Here is a 20542-nt window from a genome sequence, read left to right as displayed (position 1 = left end):
GACTTCACACACAGTGTATGTATAAAAAGATTGTATTCAACACACTCATTCTCAACATAGCAAGATTAAAATGTAACTCTGGGCCCCTACCCCAATTAGCATTAGAAGTCATAATATGTAGCCCAACTGTGTTAAAACACTAGCTACTGTATGAACACCTGACAAAAGCTACATTCCCTCCCTGTTCCGGCATAAGGTGGCAAACGTCGGCAGCTCAAGACCCACCCTAGATTCCCCACAATCAGTGTAACACACAAATTCAGAGTGCACCCTGGGTCCCAACATTAGCAGCAAAATGTACATACAAGGTATACAACAGTTTCACATAGCACTGAGGCCATGGCCGCACTACTAAAACGCAATGCCAACTGTATGTACTCCTCATAGATTAAACGTGACCAGCAGCACCTCGATACTGCCTTCGCATTCAACAGCACTCACTCCCCCACATTCACTCTGCATCGGCGTGCGGTGCTACGGGTATCAGTCAGCACGTGCACACACACACACAATCATACGCACTCATTCCAGGCACCCTAATACAGTGCCCGGATATCCGTAAAGTGGAGGACACTGTGATTGCAAGCACCCAGGTTCTGAAACTACCCATCACCCACCAACCATCTTCAGCTATCCCACCCCTCCACGAACCAAGGATTGCATTAACCTTTCCCTGGTTACTAGGCTGCTCACGACTAAGTCACACTTCTCAGGGTCCCGGTGTCAAGGTTGGGGGAAAGGAAAGAATAGCCGGTAATCAATTAGTAAGGAGATGTTCGGGCTCCCCACAGGAGATTCACTTAGAGGACTGCAAAACACAGGAGGAGGGTCTCTGGGGTCACCGTTAGCCACTGAGGTGCCCTGCCCAGCCAGACAGTTCAATGTTACCAAATAGTTACCAATTTCAGCACCTCCAAAACAGAGAAGCGATGTTGGGGCTTACTGACTCGAGTTGCCCTCAACACTTCCATTTGCACACGACAACTTACTAGGCCTGCACCCCCCATACCAGGAGATGCCTCATCTGGGCACGAAGACTCAAGTGATCCCAGACTGTTACGATCCCACTTGATAAGTGCTTAGTGCCGGACCCCCACAAAAAGGAAGCACAACATCAGGGGCCGATGATCTGAGACTGTACATTCATTCACAAGCCAATTCCCAATGTGGTACCTCCTAAGAAAAAGGCACTTGTCTGGTGCGTGATGACTTGAACCACATCAGACAATTCCGGACTCTCCCATGGAGGATGTAAATCCAGCACCCCTCTGGAAGGCACAATGTCTAGCACACGATGACTTGAGTCACACTAGTTCATCCAGTCACACTTGGAACTTGGTTTCCGTACCTCTCTGGCATGAGGCACACAGTCTAGTTTGCAATGACTTTAGTCACACCAGACTCCCTGGTCACACACTTTGACGCAGTTAAGCTGTGCCATATGAGGCCAAGTACAGCACAACTAAGGTTGCACCCCCACCTCCGACGGTTGCAACCAATAAAATGAGTTCAGCACACAATGAGCATGCCGGCGAGACTCACGCGAAAGAAATGCAACACACTCGACAACAGCCAGCCCAGCGGGGTCCCGCAGTGGGTGATTCTGTTGACACCAACAAGACATTTCGGCAAGCAGTGGTCCCCACAATGAAGGGCCACTTACCTGAAGTGTGAACAGTCCTTGGCAAGCTCTGCACCAGCAATTCCGGTTTCCAGACACAATCCTTATGCCACGCTAATGCCACTGCTGCCAGGTGAAGTCCACCATTACGGTGTTAATGCAGCAGAGGGCACCCTTCCCCAGATAACACCAGTCGTCAATGTAAGTCCCTCGAAGGAGGTCTTGGATGTCCCTGAGACCTCCTCAGAAAACAGGGGGCAAGCCAACCTGCCCTTATAGAGTTACACTTCAGGATGCTACACAGCTACAGGCAATCAGCCCCAGGCCAGTCTCTAAGTAAGAAGGGAGCGAGGATCCCCTCCTCGGCAATGTATCCTCAGAGACACAACCGATTCCTCTGCCAGTGTGCCCACGTGGTCCAGCAGCACTGGTCCCACGTCACTGTAAGGGTTACTCTCCCATTCAGACGTTGAGTACCCCTAGTTATACTATATAGGTCCTTTGAAGTTGAGTTTGGTTCAAAGGATTCTCCTTTGAACCACAGGTGTGTCCCCTAAATTTCCTCCATGTACACTGTGAGGCACTGGAATGCAGATCTTTAGTGGGGCCATGCCTTGGTATCCAGAGGCCAAGTGTCAAAAACCTCTCCCCCAATCTGTATAACCAGGCCACAAATGGCATGGATCTGTCCTGGATGCCCAGGTTTTATAACAATTGCTGCCCATGCAACCTGTGGAATGAAGTCTAATGTACAAGACACCAAAACCCTTTCAGAACCTAGAAATGTCACTTGCTAGAAGTGGCATTTCTAGGGCATCAATGACAAAACCACCTTTACCATCAGATCGGGTTTGTCATCCTGGATCCAACAATACTAAACATCATGAGGCTGCTTCCCTGCAATCACCTATTGTAGTCAACCTTAATAAGACTCATTCTCCCGTGTTATCTTTTGAGCAGAGCATCTCTCATAGGTTGAGCGAACATGCATGAGTATTCAGCACTCCCTGGGGCACAATGCCCTGGCGCACACCCATGCCTGCCGGGGCATGTGGGACACCTTTGTTAAAATCACCACAAAGGTGCAAGTACGCCAATACTAGCCTGCTCTATTTGGCTCAGTTCCTATATTAGAATACCTGTGCGCAAATGTGCACATCCTGGTAAGTGATTCCATCTCCAGTACCTCTATAGGAAAACTACCCAGGTGCAAGTACACACACATGGGTGAGTGTTACCAGTCTCCACTTACACATGGCAACACCCGTGTGCAAGTATGCACACACTGGAAGATTGCGCCAGTCTCATTTAAGTGTATGACACCCTGGTGCAAGTAGGCACCACAGGCCAGCTATGCCCAGCTTCCCACATATACAAACTCCCGCATGCACATGGGCACGGAGAGGCCCCCTGGGCCTGGCTCACTATATGATCAGGCACCCCTCTACAAGGGTTCACCTATTAGCGAGATGTGCCAGGCGCAACATACAGTAAATCCCCCATTGTGTAAGTGTGCCCCCACTGGCCCTGTAAGCCAGGCTCAGCACTTCTGAAGACCCCATGGCCTCAGTGCACACCGGGACCCTGCTATGACGGGGGTCCACACATAGTCAGTGTCACCTCCCCTCCAAGGGAGGACATGGGCGCACACTTCCACCCTACCTGTCCAGAGGGAAAGTTCCCACGGCCAGTAGTATAGGACCGACCCTCACTTATGGATGCAGCTGACATCCCCCCTTTTAGGTAGGGGACACCCCATGGGGGTGCTTTCCTGCCCAGACAGGGTACATCTTTGTATACCTGCCCTTCCCTCCTCCTACCACCAATCCTGCCATTGGGGCCCTCCAGGGAAGGCGTAAGGCCGCTCAGGGTTGGCCCCCACATAGGTAATGGCACCCTGAGTGCAAGTGCACAAGCACAACTGCCGGCCTTTTCCATAGGCCTAGGACATGGTTAACAGGGTCATCTAGGGGGTGGCTCACCAAGTACACGTCCCCCTAGCAACCAGGGCCGTACCCGCCCCGGGTATGTGGTATTCCAGTTTCACAGGGCCCTCCTGGGTACAGCATCTGAACCATGTCTCTACCTCCCCCTTCCTATCATAGGTAGGGCAGGCACTCCCACTGCTATGTTACTGGTATGTGTATAGTGTTCAAACAGAGGTTTGTGACTGACCCACTGGGAATTTTCTCCACTGGGTGATTTAATATGATAACTGTCAGTGAAATGAGGCAAAAGTTGCTAGTAAATATTTAAATGACCTGTTGGGAGTTTTCAGTTTTGGTTCATGACCTGTTTTGTGGTCTGGTGTCGGTTTAATGACAGGTGTACTAGTATGGGTACGGCAACACGTCAGATGTTTGCAACAGTGTGAGTTTTTTTTCATTTAGTGCGCTTTACTCCCAACCGAGCTATGACTTGCTCCTGAATTCAGCGGAGTACATCACACTTACAGTAAAAATAAAAAAAAACCTTTGTGACATGACCCTTGCCTGCCAGCTGCGCGCGCGCGCGTGTGCGTGTGTGTGTGTGTGTGTGTGTGTATGAGTGGGGTAGGGTGAGAGTATGACAAGGAAAGATAACAAGTATTGGCAAAGCCAATACGTCTTGCAATAGTGACCTATTTGCTTGGTCAAATGTGTTTAGCCTTGCTGTACAGCATCCCCAAGGCTGTGCGGCATGGGTAAAGAAATGTTTTTTAAAAAGGCTTTGATGCGTTCAGTTGAGTTATTTTTTTAGCCTTGTACACCACCAATAATCATGACTACAAACTGACACAGCTGCTTTTTGCAGTTTGTAAAAATAAAAAAATAAAAAGTGCAAAAGTGTTTTTTTTTAATATTATTATTATTATTATTAAAGCAAGAGCCGGTGGAAGCAACATGACGGGCGGAGGCCACAGGAACTAGAAGCAACATAGTTGCGAGATTGGGAGGAAGTAACATGGGGCAGAAATAACGTGGGTGTATGTGAAGAGGTAGAAGCAACTTAGAAGACGCTGTTGGAGAGAAGTAACAAGAAGAGTGCGGGAGGGGAGAAAAAAAGACTGCGTGATGACTTGAACCACATCAGACAATTCCGGACTCTCCCATGGAACAAAGTGGAGTGCTAGTGGTAAGCAAACGAGTAAAAAAAAAAATAAAAAAAAGAGCAACGTGGAGCAGGTGGGGGAGAAGCACCCAGGCAAGAAAGCATCTGGCTCGGGCAGCACACGCGGACCGGCTCAACGCGAAAGGTGACCGGGAGAAGTGCACAGGTGGCAGAGAGCAACCGGAGTACAAGGGGGAGAGAAGTACATGAGGGAGGCAGCTGGAAAATACATGCATTCCCATGGAGTCATTAACCCCCCCCAAAAAAAAAGTAGTACTTGAAAAGCAAGCAGTGGAATCACAGAACGTAGCTAATCAAAAGAGATGTTAAGGCAGAGGTCTTCAAACTGGGGGGCGGGCCCCCTAGGGGGGCTTCAAGTGATTCCGGGGAGGGGGCTCCAGACTCTAGCCAAAAGCAGCATTATACAGATAATAGGCCTTTGGTTTAAGCAGAAGCATGTTTTTGCATTTTTAAAAAGGTAGCAGTACTAAACTGCAATGTTTAAATAGGTCTAGACATATTTAAACATTGCCATCTTTATAAAATAATTGTGAAAAATTCTGTTGGGGGGGGCAATGATTTTTATTTTTCAACTGGGGGGGCGCAGCATTAAAAAGTTTGGAGACCACTGTGTTAAGGGGATATGCTCCGTGGAGGAACAAACACAAGATTGACAGGTTGCGGCATGAATAAGAAACAGGCAAATGAGTGACTATGAAGACAACCAATGGACGGGATTCAAGCTGTATGGTCTGGATAATCCCACACTGTGTCTTTTAGCAGATATTGTATGCGCTATCTGGTACGTGAGACATAAAAAGGGGAAGGCTGGAGAGATAAGAGGCTGGCAGGAAAGTGCAGAACAACTGGAGAGTGTGGAAGAAGGAGACATGCAGGAATCGTGGCTCCCAAGTGGCCCCATGCAATGAGTAACAGCCTTGTGAACAACATATGACATGCTGTGTGTGGCACTTCTGCTTTAAATAATGCCAGTATAAGCCCAAAAAAATCACAACATACAAAATCTTGTTAGTTAAAAAGAACAGGAATGACAGGAAGTGTCACAAGTGGCAAAGGTCCACTTGGAAGGTAGGAGGCTTTTGCGGTGATGCAGAAGAGTGCAGGAAAGAGAGACAAAGAATAGAGAAAATGGCAAGTAGAGACCTGTAGAAGTGTGCAGGCAGTGAAGGGGCAGTAATGCATGTCAGGTGGCTCAGGAGCTGATGATCTGTAATGAAACAGGATGCAATGGGCGGTGGGGTGATTTCCTGACCTGGCATTGGAATGTGTAAAAGAGACTGGAGTAGGGACAAGCAAGCGTGGCCGTGTGGGGCGAGGCGGGCACGAAATCACATTTAGTGAGAGAAGAAAAAAAGCACTGAGGGCCATATGTATGAACACATTTTCCCATAGACACAGAATGGGTAAAACCCTTTGCTACATCTGGCCCTAAGTGTGAACGTGCAATAACTAGGTTGGGGGGCTATATACGTGGATAAAGTAGATGGGGTGGTCAGCTTCAGGTGGTCCAAGAAAGGAGCCCTAAGGGGGCCTAATAGCGGTGAAGAAGGTGACAGAGCGAGCAAGGTGCAGCACAGGGCGGAGAGAGGAAGGTGCAAGGGTGGGAGAGGAGCTCTGAAGTGGGAGGGGAATGTGCCACGGCGGGAAGGGGAAACGAGACAGCAGAAGTGGGAGATGAAACCCCGACAGGGGAGGAGAGCGCCGTAGTGAGGAAGGTGAAGGAGAGGGAGACGAGCCCTGACGTGGGAGTGAAAAGGGCGCAGGAGACAGCGGGAGGTGAAACCACCACAGTGGGGGGAGAGTGAGGGAGACCCCTGAGGTATTCTACGGTGAGAAGGGAGCAGTAGACAGCAGGGGGAAACCCCCAAGGTGGAGGGAGGTGCAGGAGAGGAAGAGCCATAAATTGGGAAGGGAATATTCCTAGGTGAGAAGGGAGCAGTAGACAGCGGCAGTGGGAGGTGAACTCTGCACAGGGGAGGAGAGCGCAGTAGCGGACGTAGTGGGAAGGTGCAGGCGAGGGAGGCGACCCCTAAAGTGGGAGTGGTAAGGGCGCCGGAGTCAGCGGGAGTGGGAGTTGAACCCACCACAGTGGCGGAAGGTGCAGGGGAGGGTGGGAAGGGAGCAGTAGACCGCCGGAGGTGAACACTCCACAGGGGAGGAGAGCGCAGTAGTGGACGGAGTGAGGGAGGTGAACTCTGTACAGGGGAGGAGAGCGCCGTAGTGGACGGAGGGAGGGAGGTGAACTCTGTACAGTGGAGGAGAGTGCAGTAGTGGACGGAGGGTGGAAGGTGCAGGAGAGGGAGGCGAGCCCTGACGTGGGAGTGAAAAGGGCGTGGGAGACAGCGGGAGGTGAAACCATCACAGTGGAGGAGAGTGAGGGAGACCCCTAAGGTATTCTACGGGGAGAAGGGAGCAGTAGACAGCTGGGGGGAAACCCCCACGGTGGAGGGAGGTGCAGGAGAGGAAGAGCCATGAGTTGGGAAGGGAATATTCCTAGGTGAGAAGGGAGCAGTAGACGGCGTCAGTGGTTGGTGAACTCTGCACAGGGGAGGAGAGCGCCGTAGTGGACGGAGGGAGGTGAACTCTGTACAGTGGAGGAGAGTGCAGTAGTGGACGGAGGGTGGAAGGTGCAGGAGAGGGAGGCGAGCCCTGACGTGGGAGTGAAAAGGGCGTGGGAGACAGCGGGAGGTGAAACCATCACAGTGGAGGAGAGTGAGGGAGACCCCTAAGGTATTCTACGGGGAGAAGGGAGCAGTAGACAGCTGGGGGGGAAACCCCCACGGTGGAGGGAGGTGCAGGAGAGGAAGAGCCATGAGTTGGGAAGGGAATATTCCTAGGTGAGAAGGGAGCAGTAGACGGCGTCAGTGGTTGGTGAACTCTGCACAGGGGAGGAGAGCGCAGTAGTGGACGGAGGGGGGAAGGTGCAGGAGAGGGAGGCGACCCCTGAAGTGGGAGTGGCAAGAGCGCAGGAGACAGTGGGAGTTGAACCACCACAGTGGCGGAAGGTGCAGGGGAGGGTGGGACAGGAATATTCCACGGTGGGAAGGGAGCAGTAGACCACCGGAGGCGAACCCTCCACAGGGGAGGAGAGCGCAGGAGCGGGCGGCCGGGCTGCTCCGGGGGAGGAGTCGGTGGCAGGGCAGGTACCGGCGCAGCCCGTAGTACAGGTGGGGCAGGCAGCAGCAGGGAGGTTTCGAGGGCAGTGTCCAGGGTGTCAGGTGCAGGGGTGGAGCCGGGACGACGCGCCTCAGCAGGCAGGGGGGCCTGAAGTTCAGCCGTCAGGGGCTCTGCAGGGGTCCCGCCCCGGACTGTGCCACCCGAGCAGCGGCCGAGCCGCGGGCGGAAACACACGGATTTGCCTGCTAAGCGGAGGATTAAAGGTCTGTTTACATGCGCCGCACGGAGCGCGCCTGGTTGTAGTAACGAGGCGCTGCCGGCCTGTCTGGGTAAAGCTGCCTGGACTCGCCCCGTCCACACGTGTGCGGGCGCATGGATCTCGCTGCGTCGCTGCAGTGCCAGGTCTGACAAGAGGTAAGTCACCTGTCCACCCAACGCACTTCTTGAATGCAAAACCCATCGTGCCCTGTCTGCTTCCGCTTCCCCGTCCGCGCGCATAGAGCTCTGGCACGATGTGCGTCAGCCTGCACACACTGTATCACGGAAACTCCACGGAAAATGTTTTTAACACCCACGTGTCAAACCAGCTCCCTGAGAAAACTGCGCGCAAACGTCTGTTCGATATGGGACAGTCCGGCGGGTTAATGTTTATGGTTTACAAATACTTGTGTAACGTGCAGGTCTCAAATTACAATCCTAGTAATGTAGTTTATTGATGTAGACGTACATGACATACATTTTATTACGTTTTATATGCTTGCTGGGCGCAGGGCCACTTTTCAGTAGTCTGATATTGAAAACAAGTGTTTCGTTAGGTAGTAATTAAAGTGCGAAACAGTCAGTTTGTACTGTACAGGCTGTAAATAGTTATCAGTTTAATTACACACAAAGAAAGACACCTGGCTTTTCTACAGAGCACCCTTGTGCCGACTTACCTTCCATAGGCACTTGGCCTGAGAAAGACAAAAATACTTTATTATCTCACTTTATCCCTTGGCAACTTATGAAGTGACCCAGTTGTGTTGCAGAGTCGGGGTGAATGCTGCGAGATCTCACCTGTTCTACCCGCTGCCAGCCACAACTCAGATTAGAAAGGGATTCACTGGACCCCGTTCATCCTCATTCTTGCTGGTTCCCACCAAATGCTAGAATTGTTCATAATTATGAAAATTGTAGCCGTCTGAATGGAGTCCTTGTTACCCCAGATTTTTATTTGCTGAAAAGCACACACGATTGTTGTCCCCAAACCAGTTTGACAGCACGACGGTAAAAGTATGCGTGCCTTGATATGTTTCAGACGTGTGACCTGCAGGTTACACATTGAGCTAAGCACTTTGGGCGTAGGTCACTGTCCATTAAGAACTATTAGGAGCAACTTAGCATAAAACTGTCACTTTCATTTACAAATTAGGTTAAAAACAAATGAGTCAGACCCTGGAAATGGGTGTCTTTGAGAGTTGTGAGTGTGTATTTCTTCTTTGAGCTTCTTCATGACGCAAGAAAGTTTGTTACATATGTGTGGTATAGCCCTGTTTAGTTACACGTTGTAGCTCTCATCTCAACTTTAATTGCAGTATCCAACCTGCTCCCAAAGTCGGTCTATAATTACATAAAATGTGTACCTCCGCTTGAAGTTCACATCGTAAAGCTGTGAGCAAGATGGATGTTTTGTGCATCCAGAGAGACAGGAGCAATGCAAAGGTAGAATCTGACATAGTTGAGTTGGGCAGGTTCATAGGGAGAGCGGTGTCATAGTTTGGCTATAAAGAGTCAAAGCGTGGGGTGAACCCATCAAAATGTTTGGAATATATACATACACTGAATTACCTCAAGGTGCTCTCAGATCCTACAACATGAGACATAGTGTAGTAAAGTAACGCGTGTCTGAGATCACTCCGCTTGGTTTAAGGGGGAAGCTGGGATCTGAACCCACGTTTCCTGGTTAGACATTGTACAATGCAGCCATTGTACGAATATCTCTTTATCTCTCTTCCACTTACACACAAATTGAAGAAGTAAACTAGTAATGTATGCTCAGAAAATACGTCACATTACACCAGTCTGACTCTATATGCTGTTACATATAGGATGTTTGCTAGAAACAATGAGAAGGGAAGGCAGCAGTCTATGCTAACATTCCCCAGACATCACACTCATCAGCTCCATAGTAGCACTTACAAAGAGGATTCAGACATCCCTCGGAGGCAGCTCTCAGTTTATAAGTCTTTAATAAAAATGTGAATGGCATACACACCTATAAGCAGAAAAAAAAGTAAGTGGCGAGAAAGGTAGGCAATGGAGGCATAGAGGTGAGAGAGGTTAAACTTACCGGTGCTGAGAGAGATGACTGAAAGATCAGATACAGATTGAGAGTTCAGGCATGAATGGGCGAGAGAGAGGAACAGTGTGAGGGGGAGTCCTCATATTGCACAGAGGTGAGAAAGAGAGGCTGCAGAGATATAGATGAGAAAGCGGGCTCTCGGATGCATATGCTAAGGAGGATTCATAGATGAGACAAAGCCAGATTTTCCCCAAAATAGAAGTTGCAGTCTTGTACAACGGTGAAAAAATTGCAAGGAAAGATATATTTCATCTCTGGTAGGGAGCTGGCCCCTGTATATCCATGTGATGGTATTTGTATAGCTAAAACCTAGCCTGGAAGCAGATAGAACGGAAGAGTAGGCAGTTTCTTTGGGATACAATTTAGGATCGTTTCCAAGATGCAGGTACCTCATGCTTCAGATGGGGTAAGATGGTGGTGCTCTTTGAAAGGAGGCCTTCAGTTTCTTTCCAACGTCAGGGACATCTGAAGGGTTTTGGGGGCAATAGGACAAACATATTTAGGGGTCCCTTTTCGGAACAGTTGTGAAATTAAATGATCCAATTTCAGCTCTCTCATGCCCTCTTTGGCCATGTCACTGACAGTGCACAGACACACTCTCGAAATCCTAAATATGTTTCCCTAAATATGTTTACATCTAATATTCAGAGATAGTGACATGTTTTCAATATTGTAACCCAACAGCAGCTCACGAATATTACTGCAAATAATGCATGTTACACACTCTCTTTTTTTCATATGTTTAGCGTTTGTTTTGATCTAAACGAGTCTTTTTTTATGGATGTTGCATAAAACAAAAACAGACCGTCTCCCTGCAAAATGTCTGTAAGAGGCAAGAGCATAGGTCTAACACTGGGGATTTGACCCAGACAAACCATGAGTTATTTCTTAATATTTCTATAATGCAGAAATGCATGCATAATATTACCGGTGGAGAAGCTTGCCTACAGCGTCTCTAGTTTATCAGGTTTCCACCAGGGACCATGGCCATCTGTGTCAACAGAAAAGGGGCACTTATTTTTTTGCACAAGTAGCAGGGTGATGTACGTCCAAGGTGCTCCAGGGGTGCCATTGTGCGGTACCTTGATAGAGTGGCAGATAGGGTGTGAGCTATGCTTCCAACTGCCCTACCTCTTCTCTGGTCCATGGAGGAGAAATTCCAGCAGTGGGCAGGATCGTCTGTAGATAGCCAGCATGGTCACTAGCCAAGTTCACAACGTGTTCCTAGCTTTACTCATCACCTCAATCAATCAGTATTTGTAAAGCGCGGCTACTTACCCGTGAGGGTCTCAAGGCGCTAGGGTGGAGGGGCCTCATCTGAAGAGCCACGTCTTGAGGTTCTTCCTGAAGATGGTGAGCGATGGGCTTTGTCTGAGGTGCAGGGGGAGGTTGTTCCAGCTCTTCGCTGCAGTGTAGGTAAAAGATCGTCCTCCGGCGGTGGTTTTGCAGATGTGAGGGACGGTGGCCAGGGCCATCTGGGCAGAGCAGAGGGATCTGGCGGGGTGTGTGGAAGGAGACACATTGGTTCATGTATGCTGGTCCTGCATTGTGGATGGCCTTGTACGTGTGGGTGAGAAGCTTGAAGGCGATTCGCTTCTCAACCGGTAGCCAGTGGAGGGTTCTCGGGTGTTGGGAGATGTGTTCTCAGCGAGGGAGGACCAGAATGAGTCTGGCAATGGCGTTCTGGATGAGTTGAAGTTTTTTGATGTTCCTAGTTGCGGTGCCAGCATAGAGGGCGTTGCCGTAGTCGAGCTTGCACATGACTAAGGCCTGGTTGACTGTCCTGCAGCAGCCTGCTGGGATCCATCTGAAGATCTTCTGGAGTTTGCGGAGTGTGTGCCAGCAGGAGGAGGTGACAGAGTTTACCTGGTGGGTCATGGATAGGGAGGAGTTGAAGATGATTCCTAAGTTGCAGGCGTGCTCAGTCAGTGCATGGGGGGGGGGTGCTGAGGGATGTGGGCCACCAGGGGTCATCCCAAGCTGAGGTGGCGTTTCCGAGCTCTGTCTTGTCCGAGTTGAGCTTGAGGCAGCTTTCACTCATCCAGGTGGCGACTGCTTCTATTCCTGTGTGAAAGTTCCTTTTGGCTGTGTCCGGGTCTTCGGTGAGGGGAATGATGTTCTGTGTCATCAGCATATGACACGATGTTCATACCATGGCTTCTGACGATGGCAGCAAGAGGGCCCATGTATACGTTGAACAGTGTGGGACTCAGTGAGGATCCTTGGGGGACTCCGCAGTTGACTCCGGTGGGTCTGGAGGTGTAGGGGAGATTCTGATCCTCGGCGTCCTCTCGTAGAGGAAAGAGTGGATCCATTCCAGGGCTCTTCAGCGGATTCCTATGTCGTGGAGTCTGGTGCGCAGGGTGCTGCGGGAGACCATGTTGAAAGCTGCTGAGAGGTCGAGGAGTATGAGTGCTGCGGTGTGGCTGTGGTCTGGGAGTAATCAGATGTCGTTGGGGGCTGCCAGGAGCACTGTCTCCATGCTGTGATTGCTGCAGAAGTCGCACTAGGAGCTGTCCAGGGAGTTGTTGGCCTCAATGAAATTCCGTAGTTGTGCTTTGATTACTTTCTCTAGTACTTTGGCGGGGTAGGGTAGCAGTGAGATGGGCTGCAAATTCTTTAGGTTCTGATGGGTCGGCCGAAGGTTTCTTCAAAAGAGGGCGTATTTCGGCGTGTTTCCCGTCCTCAGGGAAGGTGCCCATTCTGATGGATCAGTTGATTATGTTACGAAGCTCGGGGGCAATGGATGCACTTGCTCTGATGTATATGTGGGGCGGGCAGGGGTTTGAGGGGGCTCCGGAGTGAGTGCTGTTCATGATGTTGACTGTTTCCTCTGTGGTGAGCATGGACCAGTCGTGGATGGTCTGGGCGGGTTCTGGGGGGTGGGTTGATCGCAGGTTCCAGTGCCAGGTGACAGGAAGCTGTTGTAGATGTCCTGGATCTTGTGGTGGAAAAAGGAGGCAAGTTTGTCGCAAAGGTCCTGTGACGGCGGGGGTGCTGGTGGCTTCGGAGGGGGTATCGGTGAACTCGTTGATGACTGAGAAGAGTTCCTTCGAGTTGTATGTGGAGGAGTTGATGCGCTGCCAAAGTGCATCCCTCCTTGCATTCTTGATTTTTCGTCCGTGAGTGGCGGTTGCGGATCTGAATGAGGCGAGGTCTTCGCTGGATTGTCTATTCCTCTATTTTTTTTTCTAAACATCTGCGGGTGCGCTTTGATTCATGAAGTTTGGTGGTGAACCAGCTAGCCTTCTTTGGTACGCATTTGACCAATGTCAGCCGGAGAGGGGCTAGAGTGCCAGCGCATTCGGTGACCCATGCGTTGAGATTGTGCGCTGCTGTGTTGGCGTTGTCAGATGGGGGAGGGAGTGATTTGGTGAGCGATGAGGTGATTTGCTTGTTGGTGATTTCGTTTCATTTCCTGTGGGGGGTCCTGGAGGTGCGGGTGCTGGGTGCAGTGATTGTGAAGTGTATGTAGCTGTGGTCCGTCCAGTCTGGGGTGGAGATGGTCTTGATGGTGATCCGGTCGCTTGAGGTGAAGATGAGGTCCAGTGTGTGTCCTGCAATGTGTTTGGGTGTGGAGACCAGCTTTCTAAGGCCGAGGGTGGCGAGGTTCTCGAGTAGAGTGGTGGTGTTTGGGTCGATGCGGTCCTCAAGGTGAAAGTTCAGGTCGCCGAGGAGGAGGTAGTCGACTGACGCCAGGGCCTGGGGGGTAGCGATGTCTACGGCGTTGTCTATAAAAGCAGGGTGGGTGCCGGGTAGCCTGTACACCAGGGTGCTGTGGATATAAGAGTTGTGCTTGGAGAGGACCAGGAAGTGAAGGTGTTCCATGGTGGTGCAGTGATCTTCTTGGATGGCCTTGACATGTAGTGAGGACGTGTGTACAATGGCAAATCCTCCATCTGGGCGGGAGGGCCGGTCCCTCCTTAGGATGCTGTAACCATCAGGAATGGCGATGGTGATGTCTGGACCTGAGGTGGGGTTGGTTCAGGTCTCGGTGAGGAAGGGGATGTCCAGTCGGTTGAAGTCGATCAGGTCCCAGAGTTCAGTGGCATGTTTGTGGAGGGAGCGGATGTTCAGGAGCAGGCAGTTGATGGAGTTGTGGAGGTTGTTGATATCTTTGTGTGCGGAGAGAACCTTTGGTTTGTTGAGGTTTGCGCTGAAGTTGCAGTTCCTGCAGGTGAAAGGTCGCTGGGCGTTCTTGGGGGAGATGGTGCAGTGGTTGTTGAGACGTCTGGTGTTGAGGCGGAGGAGGGTCTCGGAGTCATAACAGAGGCAAACCAGGGTGTGGTTTAACAGAGATCCAGGGTTCCTGGCACTGGGTGCGGTCCAGGCGCAGACGAGCACAGACGGGCTTGCCTTTGGCATGCCAGCGGCGTGCTTCCACTGCGCGACAGCCATTAAGAAGAGGTGGGGGAGCAGTCAGCTGGGAGGCGGGTGGGCAGGAAAGGTGCTTCACGTGGGGGGTGGAGGAGGCAGAGGAAGAGGGGAGAAAGGAAAAAAACACTAGGGAAAAATGAGGAATGATGGAAGAAAAAGGCAAAAAATGCAAGAGTGAAAGAGCGACAGTGAGAAGAAAAGGAAACTACTTACTTGTGAGGGCCACTAGACCACCAGGGATGAGGCGGAGGGACAAGCCTGCGGGTAGAGGAGGGCCTCGAACTGAGAGTCAGGAGTCTCTCAGTTCGTCCCAGGAAAGAGGCAGAGGTAGCAACAGCAGCAGCCAGAGGAGCTGGGGAGGGCTGCAGATGCTGACCAGGAGGTCAGTGCAGTTGCCCTCTCACATCGCTGCGGCTGCCATTAAGAAGGGGAGGGGGGCGGTGGGAGCAGTCAGCTGGGAGGCAGGAGGGTGGGAAATGTGCTTTGAAGGGGGAGGGGGGCAGAAGAAGAGGGTAGAAAGAAAAAAGCACTAGGGAAAAACGAGGGATGATAGAAGAAAAAGGCAGAAAATGCAAGAGTGAAAGAGCGACAGAGAAAAGAAAAGGAAAATACTTACTTGTGATGGCCACTAGACCACCATGGAAGATGTCCTGGCGGGGGCCACAAGTTGGACACTGCAACTGCACTTGGAACGTTTTGGAGTTTGCTCAGTCAAGTCAATCGGCCCTAAAAGAAACCTAGAGTCAGGTGTTGGCAAAAAAAGAGGTCTTTTATAAATGGAGAACTTGAAGGGAATGCCTACAAGAGCAGGGTCGGACTGGCCACTGGCAGTGCCTGAAGGACTGGTCTGACAGGTCAGTGTTTGGGCCGGTTTTGTGGCTGTTTGCGGCCTTCTTTTTAAGTCTGATGTGACTGAGTTTTACTGTTGATTTACCTGCAGCAGGCACAACTGCATGCAGTCTCCCATCCCATGCAAAGCAGCGCGTTATTACAAGTTTAACACTGCCCTGATTTGCAAATTTGGACCACTTTTTAACTATTTGACTCGCTAATAAGGGCTACTTTTAATTTACTGCCCTGGTTATATCCATTCCAACTCTAGTCCTTAAAGGATCTGCCAACTCTCTTGAATCAACGCACCAAATTTGTCTCCTGAGCAGAACCGATATGGTGCACAGTAGCAGAAGCTCAGTGCAATTCAGAACTATAATTTATCAAGATTAAACAGGCGGACACTGATATATATGGCTTTGACAACGTGCTTTGTATATAGCATTTTTATATTCCGATATCCTTACCCAATCGAAATTGGTACTCATTTTATGAACTTTGGAATAATGAAAGTCAGAGTCAGCCCAGTCGGGAAGCGAACTTGTGATCTGCAGATTACAGACAGCCCTCAGCAATAACCGCTCAACTGGCAGGATGTGTGCAATGACACTGATGGCAGGAAAGCTCAAAGCGGACCCCCTTATAATTTCTTGTGCTAGAAACTATGACATGGCTCCTCAGAGCGAGAGACACAAGAAAACAGAAGTGTTAAAGAGAGATCAGATCCATACATCTTAAAATGAGGCAGTTGATCAGCATCAAAGTGAGAGACAGCCATCTGAAGGGGTGCTTTAAATATGTTCTTGTTGCTTTAGAGGGAGGCGCTCAAACAGCAAAATGTAACTTTGCCTGGGGCTCCAAAAATCCTAATGCCGGATCTGGCAGGAGAGAGTGTAATTTCACAGACATGGGTGTGCGAGAGAGAGACTTCAGAGATTGAGATGTGGGTCGAATGTATACAGGATAGTGACTGCTGTGCAACACAAACTCAAGCACCACATCTATAATATAAATATGCGTTGATTCTCGTGTGGTTAATCTGTGTCTAAGCTCAGTTCAACGCTTTTAATGGAACTATAGAAGTGCTGGTGCTCACTATCCAGTGTACCTGTTTACTCCTAAGGAGTACCGGCCTCAAATCTCAATGGGGGTGCGGAGGGCCAACAGTGACTGGGGAAAGAAGGAATTTTTTTTTTTTTTAAACACGTACTTTTCTGTTCCTGCTGCCTCATTGCTCCTCTTCTGGTGTCTCAGCATTCACTGGAACACCAGCCAGCACAGGCTCCCAACAATCCTGGCTCTGCTTTCATGCTAAAGTTAGCATGAAAGCAGTGCTAGGATTGGTCTGAGCGGCTCAGACTGCCGCTCAGACACAGCCCTGGGGTCTGTACAGTTTCTCCAGCCCTGCTGTTACACAGAGCGGGCTGGAGAAACCTAAGCGCTCATGTGTGTTTGGCCGGCCTGAGATGGCCGGTCAAACACACGTGCACACCACTCCTCCTCCCTGAGAAATGTACTTTTAAAAACTCAAGAAATATGCTTCGCAAGGTCCCCTGAGCACCCAGTGGGCAGGAGGAACATTAATCCTCGCCTGATAAATTTGTTAGGGTTGCAGACACAAAAGGAATATCAAGATTCTGAATTTCAATTTGGTCTTGGCTTGGGGTGGCAAAGTTTTATAACTTTAAGGGAAATAAGAGGCATTATTGAGAATAATATAAAAAATATATTGTAAAGCTTCTCCTGACCTTTATGGCCGAGACATGCAAAAGTATATAACATTGGGTTACATATAATGAGTCTTCCTCTGTGATTCCCTAGAAATACATACCTTGTCTAGGTTAGAAGACGGGCATAGGAGGGAAAGAGTTAATATATCGGAATTCATGGCATGCTTCTAGTTGTTGTGAATATACCATGGTCATCTCTCATTTGCAAGAGAGTCATTTGTTTATTTTTCTTTCTGGTGCTGTTTGGTTATTGTGTTATTTTCATAAATGGTATGGCCTTGTAAAGCTCGCATATGTTCCTTGGTTAATACACACACTCTGGTATACTCTCACTTCTGCAGCCAAAAAGTAAGTTTGGCCAACTCTACAGTCGACCCTTTTTGTTTGGCTGGTAATGCTTTCCATAATCGGTTTGTTAAATGTCATGGTTTATCTTCACTCGTGCTTTTATCTGTGCGTTGTGCACTTGTATCATGGGCTTAGCAACGTAATTTTTGCTTTAAGTGACCCCAGCTAAGATGAAAAATGTAGGTAGACTTTTAATCTGCAGTTTCCCTTATGGGAAATACATTTTCAAAAATCGCAGTTTTCATGGAAATGTAGTAAAGTGTAAAACTTGGTAATTGAAGAAATTCATATGAATATCTGTGCGTGCACTGGCAGCCGAGGGATGCTCGAGCTTTTAATCATCCCACCCAGCAGTGTTTCATTTGTGTCGGTGGTTGCTGGTGGTGTTTCTCATTTTTGAAGGCCAGGACTTCATTTTCATAATCAAACTTTGACCCAGAGCAAAACTGAGAAAGGGGAAAAAGAAGGAGGAAGAAAAACATGATACGGAGACAAACAGAGCTGAAAAATAACCTACAAGAGTGAGATAAAGAGACAGGAAGTGCAGACTGGGCAAAGAAAGAGCCCCAACAAACCTGCTAACCGAGAGGTGGGGCTGGGAGGGGGCGGGACCTTGAGTCCATAGTATTTGAAGAGCAAGGGAGGAGGTGTGGCCTAGTGCCAGTCTCTGGCTGAAGCCAATGGTTGTCAGTTTAGTGAGTGAGGCAGATTAGAACCTATCCTGATTTGGGCAGCTCCCACTCCCCCCAACCCCGTCTACAAAAAATACACTAATTATGTTTTTATGGTTTAAATCTATTTTATTGATTTTAAAATGTGAACATAAATTTAAATCCAACGGCCAGTGGAGTTAAACTTATGGAAATGTGGGTTTGGGAGGGGCAGGGACTGAACGATCAACAGGGCACAATTTGTCCATGAGAACAAGTGGGGGGCGGTATGGGCAAAGAGGGTAGGTGGGATTCGGGGTAAAGGCAAGGGGCTGCACCTCTTATAAAGGTTTTTGAATCATTTCCCTTTCACATTGTATTGTTGGCTGTTCATTGGCTGAAGAGAACTCATCACCTACGACACAAGTGGCACCTGCATGAGGTCGAACCAAGGGTCAAAAAACCGATGTGCTAAATGTCTCCCCGTCATAATGCAGCTCTGCCAGTGGGCCCCTAAGAAAACCACTTATGGGTTTTTTCCTTTTGTTTTTTTGGTTTATTTTAAAAATAAATTAAGCAATAGGCCAATGTCTTAGTCTGAAACAAGACTGTTACACAGCACCCTAACACGAGCAGCCAGGCCATGCCCCCAGGGCAGAGTGGATCACGTTTTCTGTTTTATGTAGGGCAAGCCCCTGTTGCTAAGCAGTGTGATTATTTAGAAACCGTGGTGCCTACAACGTTAAATCGGTATTTTTCTTGTTGCTGTTGTTGAAGTGTTGTGTTCCTTAGTGGGTGTGGTGATCAGAGAGCAGCCCAGTACTGAAGAAAACCCTGTTGTGAGCTATGGGAGCCCACTGCTTTCAATGGGAGAGTAGAAGCGAGGTACTCACTGCTTAGAGTACCTGTTTAATCCTGAAAACTGCCAGAACTCTCCCATTAAATATATTTCAGCAGCAGCGTTTGCCCATTTGAAGCACTATTGTACCACATGATCGTGAATATATCACCATGTGCCCACAAACCTATGCGTTTGAATTGAATTATTTATGAGTTTTATAAAGCGCTGCACGCCATTTTCCACTCATTTCAGGGAGCGTGGTTTTAACAAAGTGCTCGTGGAAGCTTGCAGTTAAAATCAATTTGGCTCAGGGCAATACATTTTTGGCTGATGTTTTCACTCATAACCCTTTGTTTGTGCTGAGTTCAGCTATAGGCCAATATGAATAGTTCCGCTTTAGACAGTTCGTGATGCGCAAGTAGTTAGATTCTAATCCCTAAAATTGACTCTAGATGGATTATACATTCACTAAAATGGATGCATAATGACTCTACATTATTCTGGTCAAAAATTGTTTGGTGCTACAGACTTTGTAGTGGTATGTGGATTAAACTTCAGTAGTTTTTATTTATTTGATGCAGGAAGGGTCTCTGCCCCATTCACCCTAATCAATGATACCACACTGAGCATGGCAGCACTCTTCTATCTGCCATCATAAGTCAGGCCTCCATTTTGAATACCTACATTTAGCACTGGGATACCATGTGAAAGTTACTGTTTCAATCTGTAACAGGTAATCTTTCATTCATTCATTCGTTCTTGACCAAAAAAAGTAACAGAATTATTCTCATTCTGATATCCCCCAACTGGCTTACACTTGAAACACGATGTTACGCAATAGCTTGCCTCATGTAGAAGGACTTGGCGTAGATTCTACTAAATACTTTGCATAGAAATCGGAATATTCTTAAAGACTACATGAAGAAAACTGAATGAAAAACTTGCTTCTAAAAATCTATGAACGCCTGTAGCTCTTCAGTCGTTGTATAGTGCTACAATTCTTCATGAAGCCTAGCAGAACCACATCAAATAAGCATTGGCAAAGCTAATAGGTCTGGCTTTCATCCTTAGACCTGACTAAAATATGTTAAGGGCCTGGTGTAGCAAAATATCAAAACGGAAAAGATTGCTTTCTTTATACAGTATAATTAGGACATAAATAATGTAATTAAATTATTTATTATTGAATTATTTAAAGTATACTTTGAGATCTAAAATAGTCCCTCTTACTTTGGAAAGCAAGCTTTTCCTAGGAGGTTAAATACTGCAATAAACAGCCAGCCATATCAGGTGAGATAAAACAAATACTCCTCTGGGTGGAGCCAAAACCCAATCAATTTGTATTATAAAGAATAATACGTCTTGCAGACTGCAGCATTGTCAAGACAGGCTTATAAATAAGGGCTAAAATACATAATTGTATGCAGTATTTTATGCATAGTATATAATTGTATATTGCACAGACCTTTGTCTTCCCTCACTTCCAGTGGTACACACCACTACACATAACTTAAAAAAAAACACTTACCCCCAACTCACGTGACGCAATGTTCCTCTGCTCTTCCGTCTCCTCCT

The 20542-nt window shown here is 48.5% G+C and overlaps 1 protein-coding gene across 1 annotated transcript in view; it reads left to right on the top strand.

Annotated features, from left to right (window-relative positions):
• Positions 1-6851: 6851 nt before the first annotated feature.
• Positions 6852-20542, top strand: part of TMEM184A (transmembrane protein 184A) — a 141335-nt gene continuing 127644 nt past the window's right edge. Inside the window, exon 1 of the mRNA XM_069209918.1 lies at positions 6852-8263. The gene's annotated coding sequence lies outside the window, so the exon portion shown is untranslated. The remainder of the gene's footprint in view (positions 8264-20542) is intronic.

This window comes from Pleurodeles waltl, chromosome 10 (genome assembly GCF_031143425.1).
Source record: "Pleurodeles waltl isolate 20211129_DDA chromosome 10, aPleWal1.hap1.20221129, whole genome shotgun sequence".
Lineage (NCBI taxonomy): Eukaryota > Metazoa > Chordata > Amphibia > Caudata > Salamandridae > Pleurodeles > Pleurodeles waltl.
Note: the sequence above shows the minus strand (reverse complement) of the source record. Positions and strands in the feature narration are given on the sequence as shown.